This window comes from Pelophylax lessonae, assembly GCF_965119305.1.
Source record: "Pelophylax lessonae genome assembly, chromosome: 2".
NCBI lineage: Eukaryota > Metazoa > Chordata > Amphibia > Anura > Ranidae > Pelophylax > Pelophylax lessonae.
This window is the reverse complement of record NC_138769.1, coordinates 478365651-478388452: the sequence shown is the minus strand read 5'-3', so window position 1 is coordinate 478388452 and position 22802 is coordinate 478365651.

Here is a 22802-nt window from a genome sequence, read left to right as displayed (position 1 = left end):
TTATTGATGTATAAATGCCCAGTTTTACTTACCCATCCCCCACCCACATGCTAAATCTCAAAGTCAGCATATACCAAAGCTCAAGTTCAGAGGTCTTCAAACTATGGCCCACCAGTTGTTCACGAACTTCAATTTCCATCATGCCTAGTCATGTCTGTGAATGTCAGAGAATTACAAGGCCTCATGGGATGTGTAGTTCTGCAACAGCTGGATGGCCGTAGTTTGTAAATCTCAGCTCTAGCTGGTGAGTATAATGGGCCATACACACTAGAAGATTGTCAGAACAATTTATCCTTCCGATTTACCAAAACCAAATAATATGAGGTCCAACAAACACTTTCAAATCCTATGCAATCTGTTAGGCCCTTGCACTACATAGAAAAGGTATATCTGCACGAAAAAGTCTTCAGAGAATCTTCTAGTGTGTATGGCCCTTTACAATATAAGAACAATAGGAGGTTGAAAATAAATGTATGTAGATGTTACATCCCCATATCCAAACCTTTGCCTTCCTGTTGTATATTTTTTTAGCAAGTTGCATAAGGATTTAACAGACAACTGTGTGTGTAATTAATAATGTGATGTGCTCAAGCACTAATTTTATTTTTTGTATTTTTTCCCCACAGTTTCCTTCAAACGCAGAGCAATGGCTGGAGATTTCTGATCAATTTCTGGAGAAGTGGAATTTTCCCAATTGTGGGGGTGCTATTGATGGGAAGCACGTCCGCATTGTCCCCCCTCCGAATTCCGGCACATTTTATTATAATTATAAAGGTTTTTTTAGTATAGTCATGCTAGCCATAGTTAATGCAAACTATGAGTTTATTTTTTTGGATATTGGCAAAAATGGCCGCAATTCGGATGGGGGAGTTATTGATCAGACGGAGTTCGCTCGTCGTCTAAAGAACGGCACTCTGAACCTGCCATCCAGGGAGCAAACTGTTGAGGGTATGAGCTTTGTGTTTATCGCAGATGAGGCTTTTGCGCTTGGGGAGCATCTCATGAAGCCCTACCCTCAGAGGAACCTCACCCCAGACCAAAGGATTTACAACTACCGGTTGTCCAGAGCTCGCAGAGTTGTGGAGAATGCTTTCGGGATAATGGTCAACCGGTTCCGGATATTCCTGACGTCCATAAACCTGGCACTGTACAAAGTGGATAATGTGGTCTTGTGTTGCTGCATTTTGCACAACTTCCTACGCAGGAATGCACAAAATTATGTATTGCAGCAACTGGATACTGACCCTGCTATGCCAGGTACAAGTGGAGAGGCCCAACCTTCTAACCAAGTGGAGTCCATGCCGTCAATGGAAGTTGGACGGTCAGCATTGGCATCACACAGGGCCCGTCAGATCCGCCAGGAATATCTGGACTATTTCGTGGGGAGAGGAGCTGTGTCCTGGCAGCAATCACTGTCACAAACACATTAATCTTGTTAAAGATTGGACACACAAGATAAATGTCAGAGATATATTATTTTTCAACACATTAAACAAAAATTGCAATGATTCTGTATTGTGGATTATAATCATTTGGGCACATATGCCAAACACAATTATTTGGGTTAATCATGTGTTATATATGTGTGACTTTGGAAGGGTTAATACATTCATCAGTGTGTTTCTTGACTGTAGTCTCTCACCAGCTGATCCAAAGTGATGATGGCCATGTGTTATTTTTTAGCCAGTGGTGTAAATACAAGGGCCTTCTGCACCCCACAAAATGTACACAAACCCTGTCACATTGAGAACTAGGTCACACCCAAGGTTCATCTAATGTCACCTTACATTGGTGTTCATTGTCCAGAAGTTGCCCATACTATATATTTCAGATAATACATTAGGGTATTAACAAAGTACCTACATCTGTTATGTTGTGTTCATTTATGACATCCTTCTCACTGCCCACCAATGTTAGGATATGTCAGTGTTATGTGAAACTTGATCATTGTTCATCTCAAAGTGTTGTATATATATAGGTAATGGAAAGTGAACTAGAGCAACGAACAAGCAATACACTATAGATTACACTGATCTCCCTACACTGATTGCTACTGGCAATATCAATGCCATATTGAATCCTAGGACTGCTAGTACCTTGAGTGTTGAGTCACACTTATGCGATGCGGGAAGTCTGCGACTTTGCAGCCTTCCAGCATTGCATAAGGGTGACCCGCCACTTACTTTTTCCACAGGATTGTATTCCACAAGTGTTAAGCACTGTGCGATCCAATCCAGATACATCAGAAATAAAGGGTCATGTGCGACTTGTATGCGTGTTCAGTGCGAATGTAGCCATACAAAGTGTATGTCTCAATTCACACTGCACATCTGATGGCATGTAATATCGTAGCGCACTGCTCCTTTATTACATGCGATCAGATGTTCATGCGAAAATCAGCTATACAGTTTGTATGGCTCAATTTGCACTGCACTCGCACAAAAGTCGCACATGATGCATTTATTCAGCCGCATCAGGATAGGATCGCACAGTCGTTCAAACTTGTGTGATCCGATCCTGTGTGAAATGTCAGATCGCACTGTGATATGCGTTAAAACTGGGGGTATCTTTAACATTTCATTGACACCTCCAGCAACTTGCATATGGCAGTGTCCAAAATGCTTTCATTAACATGTAAATATGTGAATAGGACAGCCATCATACATTTAGTGCTTCTTTACACAGCTTTAGACCTCGACCCCCCAACGAAAGTCTAATAAAGAATTGAACACACATTGTTGAATGTAAAAATGTTTTAGTATCAAACATTCACAGGGTTAGGGTTAGGGTTAGGGTTAGGGTTAGGGTGTTGGAAAGTGCTTTTCCCAAACTTGGGTACACTCTTTAACATCTGAGTGTCATAAAACTGGCATAAAATATTATATAAAAATGGGAACATCCCAATACAAACAGTAAAAAAATTTAAAATAATTTTTTTTTAAATTTGGCAAGCATGTCCACAAAATCACGCATCTTTCCTTGCAATGCCGTTGCAGTCTCTTTTATTTGCTCGAGGTCTGAGCAGCATTGAAGAGCCTCACGGGTCAATTTGGCCAATGTGCAAGTATGTAATACATGATCTGGAAAATAAAATACAACGGAGTCAATGTGAATCACCTACATGAGGTCATAATATAGAAACATTTGGTGTGCAGGTAATCTTTAAATTCCTCTCGAGTTAATACCTACCCTGTTCTTATGCTCTTTTGCCCTAGGCTCTTCATCTTCCTCCTGACCTCCTCCAATGCTGTTGCTGATGATTCTGCCGGTCTCCTGAGCTTACTATATATTCATTAGGGGTGTGAACGCATGATGACGTCATTGTGAGGGCATGGTTGTAATGTATATATATTAAGATGCAGAGACCAGAGACGGGCAGAATGCACGGCAACAGCATTGGAGGAGGACAGGAGGAAGAAGAAGAGCCTAGGGCAAAAGAGCAGACAACATAAGAGCAGAAGATTGGACAGCAGAAGACTGGAGAGGAGAAGATCCAAAGAGCAGAGTGGAGAAGACCGGATGAAGATCTTTAAGAACATTTCATAAACGTCTCCTGTCGTTATTCACATACACTTCCATTTATGTGGTTAATGTGTAGGGGTACTATGTACCCCATACCCATTCACATAGTGATTGGGGTCTGGGATCTGGGGGCCACCCTTTGTTAAAGGTTGCTTCCAAAGTCCTAGGAACCCCCTGGCCGCATGACCCCCCAAAACCACCAGACAGGGTTGTGGGGATGAGGCTCTTGTCCTCCTCTACATGGGAGTAAGGTGCTTTTGGGTGTGCGGTGCAGAGGCCCCCTGGCCCAAAGCAACAAAACCCCCCCATGTTGAGGGCATGTGTCCTGCTGTGGTCCAGGGGGTGTTTGGTCCGCTTGCTCGTTCTCTTTCCTGGCCTGACAAGCTGCATGCTTGTATAAGGGTCTGGTAGGGGTTTTGGGGGTAACCCACGCTGTCTTTTTGTTGTGGGCATACCCTCAAACTCAATACCACACACAAAAGGCCTGGTTGTGAACTTGGGGGGACACCCACGGTGGGTTGTTCAATTTTTTGGTGTAGTTCCCCCTCAAAAATCTTCACAACGCAAGTGGCCCCGCAAGTCAGAGCATCCTGATCCGACTTACGGTGCGACTTCCATTCAAATAAAGAGGCTCCCATAGGGAACTAGTGTTGTAAATTGGAGGCTAAAAATAACACTGATAAAAATCATTCTGCAAAAACCTACGTGGGCACACAATTGGCTCTTGGACACTTGGTCCTGGTTCCTCCACAGTTTCGGAACTGGCTTCCATGCTGCTTGGCAAGTTGCCAGGAGATCGGGCTTCTGACCTGGCTGGGGATGCCACATCCTGGCATGATGCAACATCTGCAATGTAAATTTGTAAGGGAATACAAGAATATAAGGTTAAACAATCATTGCAAATACACATATTTCTATGATCCCACTACACAAAAATCTGTGACTACCAACCTTCTTGTTGCTCTGGTGTCTCATCACTTGTTGGCTCCACCAGGATTATTTCCGGAATAATGTCTTCATCTACATAATACAAAACATTGGCCATATCATAAAAGTCACAAGAGGTACATTTGTTAGGACATGGTGCCCTGCTTGATAGCTCTTTTAGTAACAAATATGAAGACATGTACATGGTTATCTACGAAAAATATGGTACATTAATGTTTGACAGTGCATAGGAACCAATTACCTTTAGTGGAATCTGTGCCACCTTCTGTGCCCATGTCCTCATCTTGTTCGGCAACTGCCGATGGAGCTGCCAGACCTCTCCTCCTCCTTTCCCATAGTTTGGCACGGAGTTTACGTTTTTCTCCTATTTAAAGGTTTGAATAATAATCTGTGATTAATAGGAATGTTTGCTGAGAAGATTCGTGCAGGAAAGAACGTTCGTTGCAACACAATACATATATTTTTAACTATGGCTTCCTGACTTTTAATGTCATATACTAAAACATCAACAATAGATCGATCAAATCACAACATGACAACTAAAATGAGTAATCTAACTTTTTACATAGACATTATAATCTAGACATGTTAATACAACATACACAAAATTATAAAAAACATATTGCATGATTAAAAAAATAAAGAAAAAATAAAACTTACTTTTTTTCAAAATCCGATGGATTTGGGAAAGCTGATCCTGCTCACGGTGTTTGAGGTCAGACCACCGTTTCCGAATCTGATCTTTCGATCGCTCGACACCGAATTTTTTGACCAAACAGGCCACCACCTTGTCCATGATGCCATCTTTCCTGGCATTGGGCCGCTCGTAATTAGCCAACTTGCCATCATAATCCATTTTTTCTAAAATGGAGACCATCTCCACCATTTCTGGCTTTGACATGGGTGTAGCCCTTGATTTTCTGGTGGCCCAATCACTTCGGCCCCCACTTGATGAACTCTGAGATCTTTCAGACATTCTTCTTGATTAAAAGATTGTTCCTCTGCTTCAGGTGTGAGTGTCGCATGTAGGCCTGATCTTCGGCACGTACACACCCCTGCACAAGCCCGCCACTGGAGGAGGAGTTGACGCCTGCGCTGTATTTAAAGGACGCCAGATCGTTCGGCCGACGATTCGCTAGCGGACATATCGAGAGTTGGAGCACGATCGAGCGGCGAATCACGACTTTTCCCCACAAACAAAGGTACGACTCTTTTAATAGAAAGTGTGTGTTTTGGGCCCTATACAGCTTTTATTAGGAATATCTTTATTATGTGCCAAAATACATGCTCTTTTAATATGTTTTGTGTTGTTTTGTGTCTTGCAGGCATATACTGTCCTGCAATATGGTGGACAATTTCACCACCCACAACTTTCTCATCAGTTTCATTGATGAATTCAGGCAACTGCCCTGTTTGTGGCAAGTCAAGTCCGCAGATTATAAAAATAGAAAACTCAGAAAACAGGCCATGGAACATTTGGTGGCCTTCTACAAGCCCGTCTGTCCTGGGGCAAATTTTGATTATATCCGCAAAAAAATAAACAGTATTCGCACTGCCTACAGGCGGGAGTTAAAAAAAATAGAAGATTCCACCCAGTCTGGAGCAGGGGCACGGAATGTATATGTACCACGGCTGTGGTACTTTGATAACATGCGGTTCCTGGTAGACACCATGGAATCCAGGCCGTCAATTTCTACGCTGCCTTCGACTTCGGCAGAGGGCTCAGTGTCTGTAGATCCAAGCCAGGATGAGGATTTCCTGGAGGAGAGTTTTACTCAGGTATGGCATTTCACAATATATTGTCTGCTAAAATGTAATCATGTAACAAAATTATAAGCTAAACCATAATTGACCCTTTAGGTAAACGGGCATAGCAAGGGGTTGGCATGACAGGCAACCGCCAGGGGCGCAGGCCAAGGGGGGTGGGTCACAAAAACATTGGCATTGTTTTATTGTTTATTTTAACAATCCACTCAGCCTGCACACCCCAGAACCCCCAGTTTGCAGGCGGATTCATGCAGGTGTAAAACATTGAGAGCAGCTTCATGAAGGTGTAAAACATTGAGAGCTGCTTCATGCAGGTGTAAAACATTGAGAGCAGCTTCATGCAGGTGTAAAACATTGAGAGCAGCTGAGCCAAAAGACCAGGAGACTGAGACTGCCTCTCACTGCATCCCCAGCACACCTCTGGTCTTACAAACACTGCTGCATCCCCAGCACACCTCTGGTCCTAACAAACACTGCTGTAGCCTCAGCATTCCTCTGGCTCAACCTTTTTTAATACAAAACTAACAGCTCCTGCAAATGATCCATCCATCCTTGCTTCCATGTCTCTGGTCTCTCACTCTGGGTCAGCAAGGCAGGTGGCTTCCTTATTCATGTTTCCCTGCACTGCTTCACCCTCAATGCCCTACATCAAGTCCTCTGCAAGTTCAGGCCCCTCTCTCTCTGCAACCCCCTCCTCTCTCTCTCACACCCCCTCTTTCTCTCCCTCTCTCTATCTCTCAACCCTCTCTTTCTTTTTCACACCTGAGACAATGATTGCCCACTAGAGAGCTCTACACTGGGCAAACAAGGGGCAAATTAGAAACTTTTAATGCCCTTTAATTCTTTTTTGGGGGGGTGGGTTACAGCTTTACATTGATCTTGGGGGGGGGGGGGTTGTTGCCAAATACAGCTCCTCAACAAGGGCACTGGAGACCCTAGATATGCCTCTGTATGTAAAGTCTGCTATTTGTTCACAATAATATAACAAACATGACTTTTTATATACACTATAACATTCTAATCAATTGTTCATTTCATCAACAGGGAAGTGTCACTGAGGAGGAGCCAGGTTGCAGCCAGGAGCCTGGGGAGCCTGCGGAGCCTGAGGAGCCTGTGGAACTATTTCCACCACCACCTCCTCCTGCCAAACGGAGGCAAAAGAGGAAGCACGTGGATGACATCACCGACGAGTTTATCCAGGAGGCCACTATAGCCCTACGTCGGAAACCGGAGGCCAATGAGTCCTTCGGCAACATGACGGCAAAAATTTTAGATAAGGTGGACCTCAGGCAGTGTCAGTATGCCAGAAAAATCATCCTCGATGTGCTGCAAAAGGCTGAAAACGGCATACTTAATGAGCACAGCCATGCATGCCAGGAGCACCCGTGCCCTCCACCTCCACCTCCACCTCCACCTCCACCTCCACAACACCCACCACCTCGCCAAATGCCACATGGCCAGTGGCAATATGGCCAGCAGGATCCAAACCTGCCCTCATGGCAACCTGATTTCAGTTACCAGCAACTTTAATTTTTGTAACCCCCTATTATTTATTTTACCCCTGTTTGCCAGTTTCTAGTTTAATTTTGTCCAAATGGACCTTTTTTATGTTTAGTTATACGGAAAGTATTGATGTTTGCTTTGTTTTTTTTTTGCTGAGATCCAAAAAATAAAGAAAATTGAAAATAAAAAATGGCCTATCTGAATTTGTTAACATGTTTAATATTGTGCATAACCTGAAAAATATGTTTTAGACATTAATTCATACAAGAATAAAGGGTCATATCAATAGTTAGATCTTTGGTGTGAAAATACAAAAATAATGGTGAAGAGTTCAAATTATTTAATTCTAAAATTTGATAGAACAGATAGAATAGACAAACATTATCTTCATCATAACAGAACACATGCCTTTTTATTAGAAAAGTATGGCATTATGAGCAGCATCTTCCTTCTTCTCACATTTATCAAGATGAGCATGTGCTCCGCATTTCACCTATTTCTTGGACTTCCGCGAGCCGAAAGTTCTTTCTGAATAAAATGTTGAGTTTACTAGAGAAAATTCTTCCGGGAACTCATTTGGTTTGATCATGCGTGTTGGGATTTGTAGCTGTGTGTCGGCAGAATTGTGTACTGACAGGCGAACAATCGTCCGTTCTGGTGTCGGCATACAAATATTTTCATGTTTGCAAGAAAGACTTTTGTCCGCGAATTGTGCGCAGACATCTGTCGGAGGCACCATACTAACACGCGTACAATCGGCAGATCCTTCGTCCACCGACGTTTGTATGCCGACGATCGGTACGTGTGTACGGGCCTTAATTGCCTATGCTTTCTAGTCCCTGAAACATCCTTATTTCATCACAGGGCATCACAGTGACAGGAAGTGATGAAAAATCTCCATTGCATTTTTCCCCATTTAATTATAACTAGAAAACAATTTAGCTGGAGTTTAGCTGTAAAAAAAGGATAGCTGTTCTGGCTGGTAATCAGTCACCTGAACCCCTGACCACTTACGAACCACCCACTGCGTATTTACGTCGGTACTTTGACGTTATCTACCTGGGTTATGGCAGCAGATAGCTGCCAAAACCCCGGTATTTTTTGTAAATGGCGAGCGGTCTGCTTTAACATAAGGGTGGTCCCTGCGGCAGATTCGCTGCTGAATCACCCTTATGGGTGGCGGTAGAGGTGCACCCCTCCCTCCCGCCACTTCTGGGTCATTTTCCATGCTTAACGGACCCGTAAGTAGAGGGGAAAATGATCTGGTCCGCTATCCCTCTCACGCAGGAAGTTGAGTGAGGCCAAGATGCAACGGATTTAAAGAGCCCATTTTTCTTTATCATAAACAAATTTACTTTTTTTTTTCTTTTTTAGTGTAGATGTGAGATCTGAGATCTTTTTGATGACAGATTTCACATTAAAGAGGTCCTGTAATGCTTATTTATATTACAAGGGATGTTTACATTCCTTGTAATAGGAATAAAATTGATCAAAACATTAAAAAAAAAAAAAAAAACTGTGTAAAAATAAAAAATAAAAGATAAAATAATTAGGAAAAAAAATGTAACTGTTCCTGCTGAAAGACGTGGCCGCCTGCAGTGCGGACCGCATGATGTGACGGTGTAGCAGCTCCCCCCCAACGCGTCTCTCCTCACAAGGCGTCAGCTGAAACCAGAGCACCCAAAAATTTGTTCCTGTTGAAAGACGCGGCCGCCTGCAGTGCAGACCGCATGATGATGTGATGGAGATGCTCTGGTCCCAGCTGACTCCTTGTGAGGAGAAACACATCAGGGGAGCTACCACGCCGCCACATCATGTGGTCCGCACTGCAGACGGCCGCGTCTTTCAGCAGGAACCAATTTTTGCGTGGTTTCATCTGTTGCCATGTAAGTGTATTTCCTGTTTTAATAAATTGTTATAAAGGGTAATGCACTATTGGTGCTTCATTTTCCTATTTCTGGGGGAGTCACACAAATTATAGGCACCATCGTTAGCATATGCGAGTCTGATACGTCCTTGTGTAGGGAAGAGCCTCATATGTCCCATGAGCTAGAGCCAATTCTGTGTACCATCAGAATTTAGGAATTTATACACCAACCTATGGTTCAAAGTCTACCCTCCATCTATATCTGGTAAGAAGCCTATATTATCACTGGGTCACACCAGACACGTTTTCATCACTGAGAGTGGAATTTGTGGTCACTACACTATCTGATTTTAGTGGAATCTGGTAAGGGTCCAATTCACTTTTTTTTGCACTCCAGACCACTAGGTATTGGTTCACAGTCGCAAGATTAGAAGACATCGGCTCTATTTATTGCAGAGACTTTGTGCAATGTCACATTTATTTACTCATTTGTGAGACTCTTTGATTAGAGCTTCTTCTTTGCACAGTTTGTATCACTGTTGTTTATTTTGGTGATTTACGTTTATCACAATACCTGCATTGTCACAGTGTTGTACATTTTTTTTATATGCATTTTAATGTATGACATTTTTGTTGAGCGCACTACTTTCTATATCTAATAGTACATTGTTACATAGATGAGCTGGAATTGAGCAAAATGAAAAGTGAACTGAGCCTTTTAAGTGAGGTATATGCAGACACACTCAGCTGTTAGTGAGGTATATGCAGACACACTTAGCTGTCAGTGAAAACTGGTAAAATAGTTTACCTAGACCATAGCAAAAATCATTAGAACCTGAAAATTAGCATTGGAGATATTAAAAGCTTGCTCTTTTAGTTTTGGATTTATACTTTCTTTATTTATTTATTAGCAACTAAAAACAAACACAGTGCCGCGCTAAAAACATTAAAACATGACAGATAGATCTAACGTGTAGTGACACAGAATATAACTGAAATTGTGAATTATGGTAAAACCATGTGTGGTATCACCTAATATTATACCAAAAAAAAAAAAACTAAAGTGCATCATGCAAAGTAAAGTGTCTAAATCAGAAAGTGAAATCCATGCTTGAAGGAAAAAAAGTTCTGTGCTCTAAAGTGAAAGAGGAGGGATCACCGCCAGTGCATCAATCACCGGATAGGGAACAATTTGGAGCGCTTACCAAAGATAATGGACTCTGATGCCGATGGCAGAGAGTCATATGTATGAGCATAAGATGGTTGAGCCTTGTTAGCATGACCCTTGTTACTCTGTTTCCCATCCGATCTCTTAGGTGTTCCGAAAAACAGAAAGACTCCACATAGTGTAATACCATCAAAAACTTAGGACTTTATTAAAAAAGTAGAGCACTTACATTTTCCATGTAAATTGTGATCACAAACAAATTCAAATGGGCGCAATATTTAGAGATGAGCTCAATCCAACCCGATGTGGAGTCTTTCTGTTTTTCGGAGCACCTGAGAGATCGGATGGGAAACAGAGTATCAAGGGCCATGCTAACAAGGCTCAACCATCTTATGCTCACACGAGTCCATTATCTCTAGTAGTAAGCGCTCCAGATTGTTCCCTATCCGGTGATTGATGCACTGGCCGTGATCCCTCCTCTTTCACTTTGGAACACAGAACTTTTTTCTTTCATGCATGGATTTCACTTTCTAATTTGGACACTTTACATTTGAATATATATTTTTTTTTTTTTTTACTTGCGGACTCTTATTTTCCATTTATATGGGACTATATTCCGACACAGACTGTGGGATTTTAATATATTGCACAGGTTTGCACAATGCACTTTAGTTTTTTATATTTTTTACGAGTGGTATAATATTGGGTGATACCACACATGGTTTTACCATAATTCATGATTTCAGTTTAACTATGTATCACTACACGTTAGATCTATCTGACATTTTTTCTTGTTTTTAGCACGGCACTGTGTTTGTTTTTAGTCACTTTTAACAATATTGTTGTATTGTAGTGCCAGCAGGTGGTATATTATTATTATTTTTTACAGGAAGCGCAGTAGTTCTTTTCATATTTATTTATTTAATGACTTGCATGTGTGCAGAAAAATTATTTTGTAGCAAAGTAGATTTAATAGCGAATGGATGGTGTTTTAACAAGACATTCCACTTCTAAAATATTTTATTAAACCCCAACAAAAAGAAAAATCAAATTCAAAACCGATTCTACATTTTATTTGGACAATAGGAATGCAATTTTGTAATTTCAGTTACTTTGCCCAAAAAATTGACTGGCATTTAATGTTGCAGCCTTTTTCACAGCACTTTACACTTTACACACTTTGTAGACACAGCCAGGATGTGAAAGGGTGCGGACATGAGATAGTGAGCTCCAGCTCCAGCTGATTATCATCCATGCTATCCATGCTATCCTCGGAGCACCTGGGGATTGCTGCAGTCTGTGCGTGATGTCCTAACTGTTTGGCTGTCTGGTTAGTGATCACCCTAGGATTTCCCAAGGACTGTTATACCTCCATGTTTGATATATTTGCCATATATCTGCCATATATCTGCTATACCTGTATCCTGCAATCCTGCATCACGATGGATGAGCCGAGTAGCTGAGTAGCTGAGATATCGTGACTTTGGCAACATAAGACAGCATATGACAAGGCGCCCCTGGGTCGGGCAGAGTGCTGTGGATTCCATCCGCATCTGCCTCTGCTTCTATCTGCCTCTGCGGCTTGTGGTCTGCAGCTTGCTGCTTCTACTCTGACCCTCTGTCCTCTGCCGCTCAGCTTCAGAATTTGATTCAGGTCGGTTTTTACACAGGTCCTCAGCCACCCATCCATCCGCCAGTTTGTCAGTCTGCACGTCTGCCCGGTTAACTTCACTAGCACCAGCACCGGCAATATCAGTAATGCCCAAGCTGAGCAAAGGTTGTTTAGAGTGCTAGCGGCTCGGCTGTATGGAAGTCACATGGGAGCCGCATGGAAGTCGCATAATAGCAACAAAATACCCATTTAGTGGGCTTAGTCCTTAGTCAAGGGTCCTGGACTGCTGAATTATTAGAAATCATCAAGGGAAATAGATGGTCATCAATGGTAAAAAAAAAAAAAAAAGCCTAATTCTCTATGTCCCTCTGATTTTCTTGCTTATCCTGCTTGTGAGCTTATCGGTTTATTTGAATATCTGCTCATATTGCATATATTCACCTATCACCTGCTTAAAACCCATTCACTCTCACTTGCTTTAATGGACTTTTTTTTTTTTTTTTTACTTTAAAGCTAAATGTCTGGTTGTCTTTTGGGCTGTAGCCCACAAAGTTACTGAAGCCTGGAGGTGTTTATTCTTGGAGCTACCACTAACGCTCTCTGATGAATTTATGAATTTATGTATTAATTTAAAAACAGTCTACAATACTATGAATGTTACATGCAGGAGGCGCATGCGCGGGACTCGGCGTGACGGACATGTCTGCCTGAGCTCCGCTCCGCAGTGAGACATCCCGCCGCCTATACGGGTGACCAGCCACGCGATACTGCGCCCGTGAGCCTCCCTCGGTCAGCCGACATCCCTCCACACCCCGCCATGGTGTCCGGCGGCGTTAAATCAAAGCTGAAGAGCCGCAATATTCGGGATGCGCTGGTTAGAGCCTCATCCAAGATGGCGCCGCCTCTCTCCTCACGCTCCGGCCCCGGCTTCTCCAAGACCCCCAGGAACAATTTACCTCACCCTGATGAAGGTGAGTCGGATACCGATGCCCCTCTCTCCCGGGGAGCCGCAGCCTTTGACCCCTCACAGGCAGCACTGATCCAACACTTTGAAAGGATCCTGCATAAAGCCCTCCAGCATACCTCTGAACAAATAACAGACAGGCTCACTAGAGAGATCAGGGAGCTAGGCCAGCGCACCTCAGACCTGGAATACAAGGCAGAGGACCTTGAGGTGAGCATTCACAACCACTCTGAGGAACTTGAGACCCTCAGGGAGGAAAACTTAGCCCTGCAAGCTCAACTTGAGGACCAGGAGAATAGAGCTAGAAGATCTAACATTAGAATCAGGGGGATCCCTGAGACTGTTGTGGACCTGCAGTCCACCGTAACTGCTCTCTTCCAGGAACTCTCCCCTTCTATCCCTATTGAACGTTTAGAAATGGACCGAGTCCACAGGGCCTTGGCCCCCCGTAAGCCTGAGGGACCCCCCAGAGATATCATAGCCAAACTACACTACTACAGAACAAAGGAACAGCTCCTCCAAGCTGCCAGGCAGAAAGGCACCCTCTTGTTCCAAGGTTATTCCTATCAGCTGTTCACTGATCTCTGCAAAGCCACAATCACAAGGCGTAGGGAATTCAAGCCTCTCCTCCAGATCCTGCAGCAACACCAGATCATCTACTCCTGGGGTTTCCCTTTTTCTGTTCGCTTTACATACCAGGGGCGCAAACACACCTGCAAGACTACTGAGGACCTCCACCATCTTCTCCACGAGCTGCACTTGTCACCCCCTCCTGAGTTCTCTGCGTCACAACAGCACCGCAGACGCTCTGCATCACGTTCCCCGCAGAAAGCTGCTGCCTCCACATCTGCAACTCCTAAACGGAGTCGTCTCCTCTCCCCTCTGCCAACGCCTGTGGATTCCATGGACTGATAACCCTGAATGGCCTCAGGCCCTGGATTCCTCCTATCTATGCTTTTGAATTTTTTGCCCCTCATCATCTTGATTGTATTAACTGGTTATCTTTTTCCTGTTTTGCCTCCTGTTTCTGCGCAGCGGACCTCCCATACTACTCTTTTGGTGATGTCGCTGGAACACCCACCTATTCGTCCGGCCTGCTCTGGCACGTTTGCCTACACTGAACTCACACGCTCCTCCCGGGACGGTAACTATGGCGAGTTTTCTTTTATTTTTGCATTTTTTCCTCTGACATTATATTTTTGAATTTTTCAAAGCGAATACCCTCTTTCTCTCGCTGGTATCAGTGACCTCCAGCAGGTCTCAGTACTTTTGTATGACATTTTTACCCCCCCCCCCCTTTTTTTTTTTTTGTGGGGCGGCTACCATTGGCCCTTCCCTGGGTCCCTCGCGGGCTGTACCTCGCTGTTCTTCAAACTGTTTATTCGCTCTACTAATGTACTGTATTATCGTTTACATTGCTTACTACTTCTGGTCACCAAATGTCCTTTATCAGTCTTATACTTCTACAGGCGGTTTGTCTCCTGTCGGCAGTCACTGCTGCCTCCTTTTCGCCTCCGGAACCCTCCTTTTGGAGACTTCCCGGGGTGACTCCATTCCCTCTGAGCGGATGGACTCCCTCTCCTCAGACGGTCTACTGTTTGATCTCATGATTTTATTGCTATTTCAATGCATTTCAATGTCCCCTCCACCCCCCTTCTTTCTCCCTTCACTGTCCTCCTCCCCCCTGCCCTCCCTCCTTTCCTTCCCCCTCCCCCCTACTCGCCGGCGGGGCACAGTTGATGTACACAGGATTGCCATTTTTTGCTCCTCCCCCCTAGCCTTACAATGGCCTCCTTAAATATCTTGTCCCTGAATGTTCAAGGCCTTAACTCCCCGCTAAAACGCCGCAAAGCCTTTCGTTCCCTAGCCTCACTTGACGTACATGTTGCGTGCCTCCAGGAAACCCATTTTTCCACCTTGCATACGCCTAAATATCTAACGGCCTCTTACCCTCAGTTTTTCACAGCCTCGGCTTCTGTAAAGAAAAGGGGGGTTCTCATAGCGTTCCACCGTAAGGCTCCATTCATACTCCACTCCTCTGTAGCAGACCCTGAGGGCAGGTACTTGATCCTCACTGGCTCATTGTTAGACACGGAAGTCACACTAGCATCCTACTACGCACCTAACTCGAAACCCCTCTCCTTCTTCTCCCACTTTCTGCAGATAGTTGAACAACATAAAAAGGGAACAGTCGTCCTTTGTGGTGACTCTAATCAGGTCTTATATCCTTTTCTAGACAAGTCCCCGGTCTCTCTTTCTCAGCCTACGCAGAGGCTTTCCTTCCAACACCTTCTCCAAACACATTCTCTAGTAGACACCTGGCGTGAACTTAACCCGAGTAAGCGTCAGTACACCTATTACTCTCATCCACACAAAGTATCCTCACGCATAGACCATATCTTCACCTCTGTGGCCTCCTCACCTGCTCTCCTGTCCTCTTCTATTCTACCAATTCCATGGTCCGATCATAACGCAGTGATCTCCACCTTTGACTCCCTGGTCCCCAAGCAACACACCTTCTCTTGGTGCTTAAACAACTCCCTCCTGGCCCATCCCTCTCATAGAGTCGAAGTGGCAGCAGCCATTAAAGAATATATTTCTCACAACGATACAACTGACGTCACTCCTCTCACATTGTGGGAAGCCCATAAACCGGTGCTTCGTGGCACCCTCATTAGTCTGGCCTCTCGTCGCAAGAAAGAGCGCCAGCTTCTTTACCGTACCCTTAATTCCACCTTCGCTTTAGCTCACGAACGCTTCCAAGCAGACCCAACCCCAGCTAATAGGATTGCCCTTGACAAAGCAACACTGGAACTGGACCTTTTTCTCACAGAATCCGCTGAAAAGCAGCTCCGGCGTTCCCAACACCAGTTCTACACTAAAGCTAATAAACCCGACACCTTCTTAGCACTCTCGCTCCGCAACGCCAATGTTGTTCGGAAACCGATTCGACTAAAAACATCCACCGCAACTTACACTAGTAACCCACTTAAGATTCTGGAGACCTTCCGTTTACACCTCTCGAAACTTTATTCCTCTCCACCACCTCCGTCTGACTCCCAGATCACTGACTTCTTTTCTGACCTCACCTTGCCTTCATTGTCTGCCTCTCAACGAGAAGATCTGGATAGACCCATATCTGACCTCGAAATCCGCTTTGCCATCAAGTCTCTCAAACTCAACAAGAGACCCGGGCCCGACGGCTTCACGGCCTCTTACTACAAACACTTTTCTGACCTCCTGACCCCCATGCTTTCTAAAGCCTATAACTCCTTGCTTACAGGCCACTCTCTCAGTCCCGACTCATTGAAAGCAGCTATCTCCATGATACCCAAACCACAAACTGACGACTCCTCTTGGACTAACTACCGCCCGATCTCCCTCCTTAACATAGACATAAAGATTATGGCCAAAATACTGTCAGCCCGTCTTAATCTCGTCATAGGCTCCTTGATCCATAGAGACCAGACTGGTTTCATCCCTTGTCGTCAAACGGGAGACAACGTACGCAGGGCTATTCATCTTGCCTACCAGGCCCGCCGTCGCCACATCCCTGCATGCTTTGTCTCCCTTGATATTCGGAAAGCCTTTGACACTTTATCATGGACCTACCTACAATCGGTACTACGAATCTGGGGTTTCGGCCCCCATTTCCTATCCTGGATCTCATCTTTATATTCTACCCCCTCTGCCTTTATTCGCTATGCAGGCTTCCAGTCCTCTACCTTCTCCGTAGGCTGTGGCACTAGACAGGGCTGCCCCTTATCCCCTCTCCTTTTTGCACTTGCAATTGAGCCGCTTGCCCATAAGATCCGTTCCAATCAGAATATAAAAGGAATTGAACTAGGTGGTCACCATCATAAATTATGCTTATTCGCAGACGACATCCTTCTATTCCTCACCTCCCCACTCACCTCTATTCCCAATCTCCTGGCTGTTTTGCAACAATTTGCCCATGTCTCTGGCTTGGTTGTCAACACCCACAAATCCAAAGCACTCAATATTTCCCTGCCTGCGCCCCTCCTCACACAACTAAAATCGGTGCTCCCCTTCTCCTGGGCCACTCACCACATTCCCTATCTAGGAGTAAAGCTCACGGCTGACCCTCTTGACCTCTATGCAGCTAACTATCCTCCAATGCTACAACACCTAACTAAGCTTATGCAAACTTGGTCCTCACTTCCCTTAGCTTGGATGGGTCGCATCACGGTTGTTAAAATGGCCTTGCTGCCCAAAATATTGTACCTGTTTCGGGTTCTGCCCTTACATGTCCCCTCCTACTACCTGCGTCAGCTCCAAAGCCGGACCTTCTCCTACGTCTGGGGTAAAATTAGACCCAGGGTATCCAGACAGATTCTTCACCTCCACAAACTGCAGGGTGGGCTGGGCCTCCCCCACTTCGCCAAATATTACCAGGCAGCCCAACTAGCCCAACTGACCAAATGGCATGCTACTCAGGAAATTCCCCTATGGGTGGCCCTTGAGGCGGTCGAATGTGATCCTTTCTCGGTGGCCAACCTACTGTGGTTAAAATCCTCTGAACGCAGATCGATTGCCAACCCCATTCTACGCCATTCCCTGCACCTTTGGGACACCCTAAAGTTCAAGTACAAGCTTCAGTCACCCCATAACCCGCTTCTCTCCTACCTCCACAACCCGTCCTTCCCCCCAGCTTGGGAATCCCCATCCTCTTTTCAACGTTGGTCGGCAGCTGGCCTCCTCCGGGCCCACTCCTTGATCGTTTTCAATGCATTTAAGTCCTTCCCGACTCTCCAAGACTCACACCAGCTCCCCAATTCTGAGATCTTCCACTACCTACAAATTAAACACTTCTTATCCCACTGCATGCATACAGACACGTCTTTACCCACCTTGACCTCATTTGAACACGTTTGTCTCCACGACCCGCACACCCGAGGTCTAATTTCCCTCCTATACTCTAAACTTTCTGAACCCCTAACCCGAGCTCTCCCAGCATATGCGTCCAAATGGGAACGGGACTTGGGCATTACACTTGAGCCTGCAGACTGGTCCAAGATCTGGCAGACGACGAAGACAGCCTCCCAAAATATCGTGGCTTCCGAAACTAACTATAAGGTGCTTATGCGTTGGTACCTTGTGCCAGCTCGTATTGCTAAATTCCATCCCTCATACTCTCAGGACTGTTTCCGAGGCTGTCGGAATGCGGGCACTCATGTACATATCTGGTGGTCCTGCCCTGTGGTCCAACGATTTTGGAAGGCTATCTTTTGCATTCTCTCCACCCTCATGGACACACACATCAACCCTGACCCCTGTCTCGCCCTCTTGAACATGAAATCAGATGTCGTTTCCAAACGGCAGCACAAATTGTTCCTACAAGTCACGACTGCGGCTAAACAAACAATAGCTAAAGCTTGGAAAACCCCTCACCTACCTATTCCTGAAGTGAAAAACAGAATCACTAATGCCATGATTCATGCGAAAATTGAAGCGGTCCTGCTGGACAGGGTCGACAAGTTTGACAAGTTATGGCAACCATGGGTAGACCACTTTCTCCCTCCGAACTTTGATAGCACTCTCTTATTGCCCTGAACGGCATATTTGCGCTGCCTATATCTATCTGTGGTTACCCTGCTCCCCCCCGGCGACCCCCTTCCCCCCCCCCCACTTTCACCCCTCCACCCTCCTCCTTTCCCCCCATTCCTTTCTTCTTCCCCCCCCTTGTTTTGTCCCCCCGTCCCCCCCCTCCTCCCTGTTCTTACCCCTCTTATGACTATATCCCGCCATATGTACAATACTCTGTCTATTACTCTCCCCCACAGTGGTTACTTCTCTCCACATTCCTTACACAAATTGTTCCACCATTCTGCTACAGTCTACATCTTGTTTGACCTAATGCCAAAGACTCCTGACCTAACCAGGCTTCCTTCCTTCCTCTGAGCCGTGTGTTGCGACCCCTGAAAACGATACTTACATGCAAACTATATGACCCACTGAAGGCGCAGTCGCGCGCGGGCACAGCAAGCTCCCTTTTAGGGGTGCCCGGGTGTTGGCTGTGCTGGATGGATCTCCCTTCTGGGGTCGTCGCCCGCTTGGCTCCTGAACATGTCAGTTAACCTGGTTTGCTTTGTTACTATCTCCAGTTTACTGTTGTTACCTGTTGTGCAAATGTAACCTCTCCTGCTCTGATTGTACATGTTGCGCTGTATTTACTTCTGTTTTTTCAATAAACTACTTGAACAAGAATGTTACATGCAGAATTTATCCTCAAAAAAGACTTATAAATATTAGGCTTATACCTTCTGAATATCCCAGGACCAGTAGTAGTGGTGCTAATTTCCTTTGCTCTGCTCTGCATTCCTGCATTCGCTATACCCCCTCTCATTATTTGCCACCACTTGTATAGACTTTGCTTGGATTCTGTTCATTACTTCAATTAATAGGAACGGTTTGGCGGGACTTTATTAAACATCAGTGCATCTGTTAGTATATCACTTAGAATTAATATCAGTATATTACCATATATGCTTATACATGCCGGCCAAGGGCAAGTCAAGTAAGAAGCAGCCGCCACCAAGATTGTCACCTGCTGCTACACGAGCAGCGGCCAGCGAGTCAGTCAAAGTAGCAAAGATGTCTACAGTACATAAAGAGAGACAGCTTATTGGGACTGAAGAAACCTTTGACCAAGAGGATAAGCTAGTGGAAAGTCGGACGAACACGTAGTACGTCATTTCCGGCTGCAACCTCTTCCGGCTTCCGGTTGCACGGGTGGAACGCACGGCCATTCGTTTGGCATCCCGTGGGTTTGCTAAAGGCGGATTGACTTTCCACATATTGTAAGTGTATCTTTATGTTGCGTGTATAATAAACTTTTGGAACATACTGCACGATGATGGCCCTTTTCTTTTTATGATATTGGGGAGCATTACCTGGATAATTACCTGGATATAGAGGCACAGGAGATCTACAGCTTGTATCTGTTGGCGATCCATAGAGGTGTTCACCTCATAAAACCAGTTTTAAGGCGATATTTCTCTCAGCTTCTGGTGAGTGGGGAACCGAGAGGGGAGCACCAACTCACTAGGACTGAGCACCGGCACTTTATTCATACAATTATTGAGCACGAAGCACTTATATGAGCACAAAAGACTTGCACTTTATTTAGTTTGGAAGATTATAATTGCTATGAACTTTTAATTTTATATTTATTTTGATATATGATATGTTACACATATGAGACTATTTTTGGAATATATTTATATTTATGCTGTTATTTATATTTAGTGTGACACTATATTTGTATGCACAGTTGCACAGTTATTTATCTGCATGAGCACTTTATGATGATATTTATTAATTAGTATAATTGATGTCAATGGTTTCGGTTTAAGCAGCGCAGGTACTTAGTTTTTTAGAATTGTCTGAAAGGTATCACCTTTTATACCAGCAGCAGCATATTTATTTAATTTATTGATTAATTACTGAGTTTAGACACATTTATTCATTTTTATTGGTATCACTTATATCCACCGAACCGAGGTATCCTAAGCGCAAGCCCCTTACATTCTAATGTACTGTTAGTACTCAATGTAAACTCACACAGCCTAGTGGTTGTGGGGGTTTACATTCCTCCTCCGTTCTCTGCCGGAGTGCTTTATGAAATATTGGAGAAAGTGGCAATGTACCTACCGGCTCGGGTCTTGGTGGCAGGGGATTTTAACAATATTTTGGATTATTCTCTGGATACATCCAACCCGGGGCGGGTGGTTAATGATGAGCTGAGGTACTTACGGAATTGTGGAGATCTAGGCATCCTAGGGAAAGATGTTATTCTTTTTTTGTCCCCGGTTCATTCATCCTCCTCTAGGATTGACTTGGCCTTTGCTAGAGCCTCCCTTTTATCCTTTGTTTTTGATGTCATATATCTGCCTGGGGGGATCTCGAATCATGTCCCCATCCAGATTATGTTACAGTTTGGGTCGGGTGCATCGAGGGGACTCTGACGATTAGCCCCAAGCTGGATTGAGGCAGGAGTTATAGAAATGTTAAAATCACATATGGAGTTCTTTTGGCAGGTAAACCAAGGGACGGCCACTCCGCAATTGGAATGGGATGCTTTTAAAGTCCCTATTAGAGGGATGTATATATCCGCCATCAAGGCACTTAGGAAGGAAAGTAGGGGAGAATTGGCATTATTAGAAAAAGAAAAATAATGCGCGGAGGTCTATATCACAAGCTCATCTCTAGAGGCGGTAGCATCATTGAGATTGGCTAGGAGGGAAAGACAGTTACATTACCAGCATTTAACTTTAGCAAAAGAGGTCAATTTCTTTGAAAAAGGTGATAAGAATGGTAGTCTTCTAGCACCACTAACAGCATCGGGTAGCCGTCAAACAGTAGTCTCGTGTATAAAATCAGCAACGGGAGAACTATTGACAGGAAGAGAGGATATATTACAAACATTTAGAACTTTCTATAGCTCATTTTATGTGGCTATACCACAATATGAACCTGAAGAGTTGACCAGTGTCCTACACACACTACATTTCCCCAAGTTGATAGAGGAAGATAGAGAATCTCTGGCATTAGAGTTGGGGGAGGGTGAGATAGCTACGGTGCTGGGTCTACTACCAAGTGATAAGGCTCCAGGTCCTGATGGTCTGCCGGTAGAGTGGTATAGACACTATGCGGTATCTTTAATACCGAAGCTGCAGGGGTTGCGTATGGACTGCTTTCAGGGGGGGGGGCGGGGGTTTACCTGATTCTATCTACGAAGCACATATTGTGCTAGTAGCCAAGAAGGTTAAGGATCCCGCACTCTGCACCTCTTATAAACCCATCTCATTACTCAATGCTGATGCTAAAGTTCTTGCTAAGTCCCTAGCTATTAGGCTGATGAAGGTTATTCATCAGCTGGTCTCTTCTGATCAGACAAGCTTTATGCCAAAAAAAAACAATGGATATAAATCTCAGAAGAATATTTACATATACCCAGCTGGGAGCAGATATCTCCAGTGGTGGTGTATTGTTTTTTTTTTAGATATCGAAAAGGCATTTGACTCTATAGACTGGAGGTATATGGAAGCGGTATTAGAGGAATTCGGGTTTGGGCCTAAATTTAGGAAATAGATTGATATTTTATATAAGTGTCCTACAGCAGCGATAAAATTAAATGGGATGCTTTCAGAACGGTTCCCTGTAGAGAGAGAAACACGGCAGGGCTGCCCGATTTTCCCGGGTCTCTTTTCTTTAATGATAGAACCGCTGGCAATGGCTTTGAGGAACTTGACGGAGATACAAGGGATTCAAGTAGGAAATCTGTCAGAGAAAAGTGCATTATATGCTGACGATATGGTTCTTTTCCTACACGATTCGGAGTCCTCTCTTACAGGAGTTTTGGATATTTTGAATTCTTTTTGGAAATGGTCAGGATTAAAAGTAAATTGGAATAAATCTCAAATTCTCC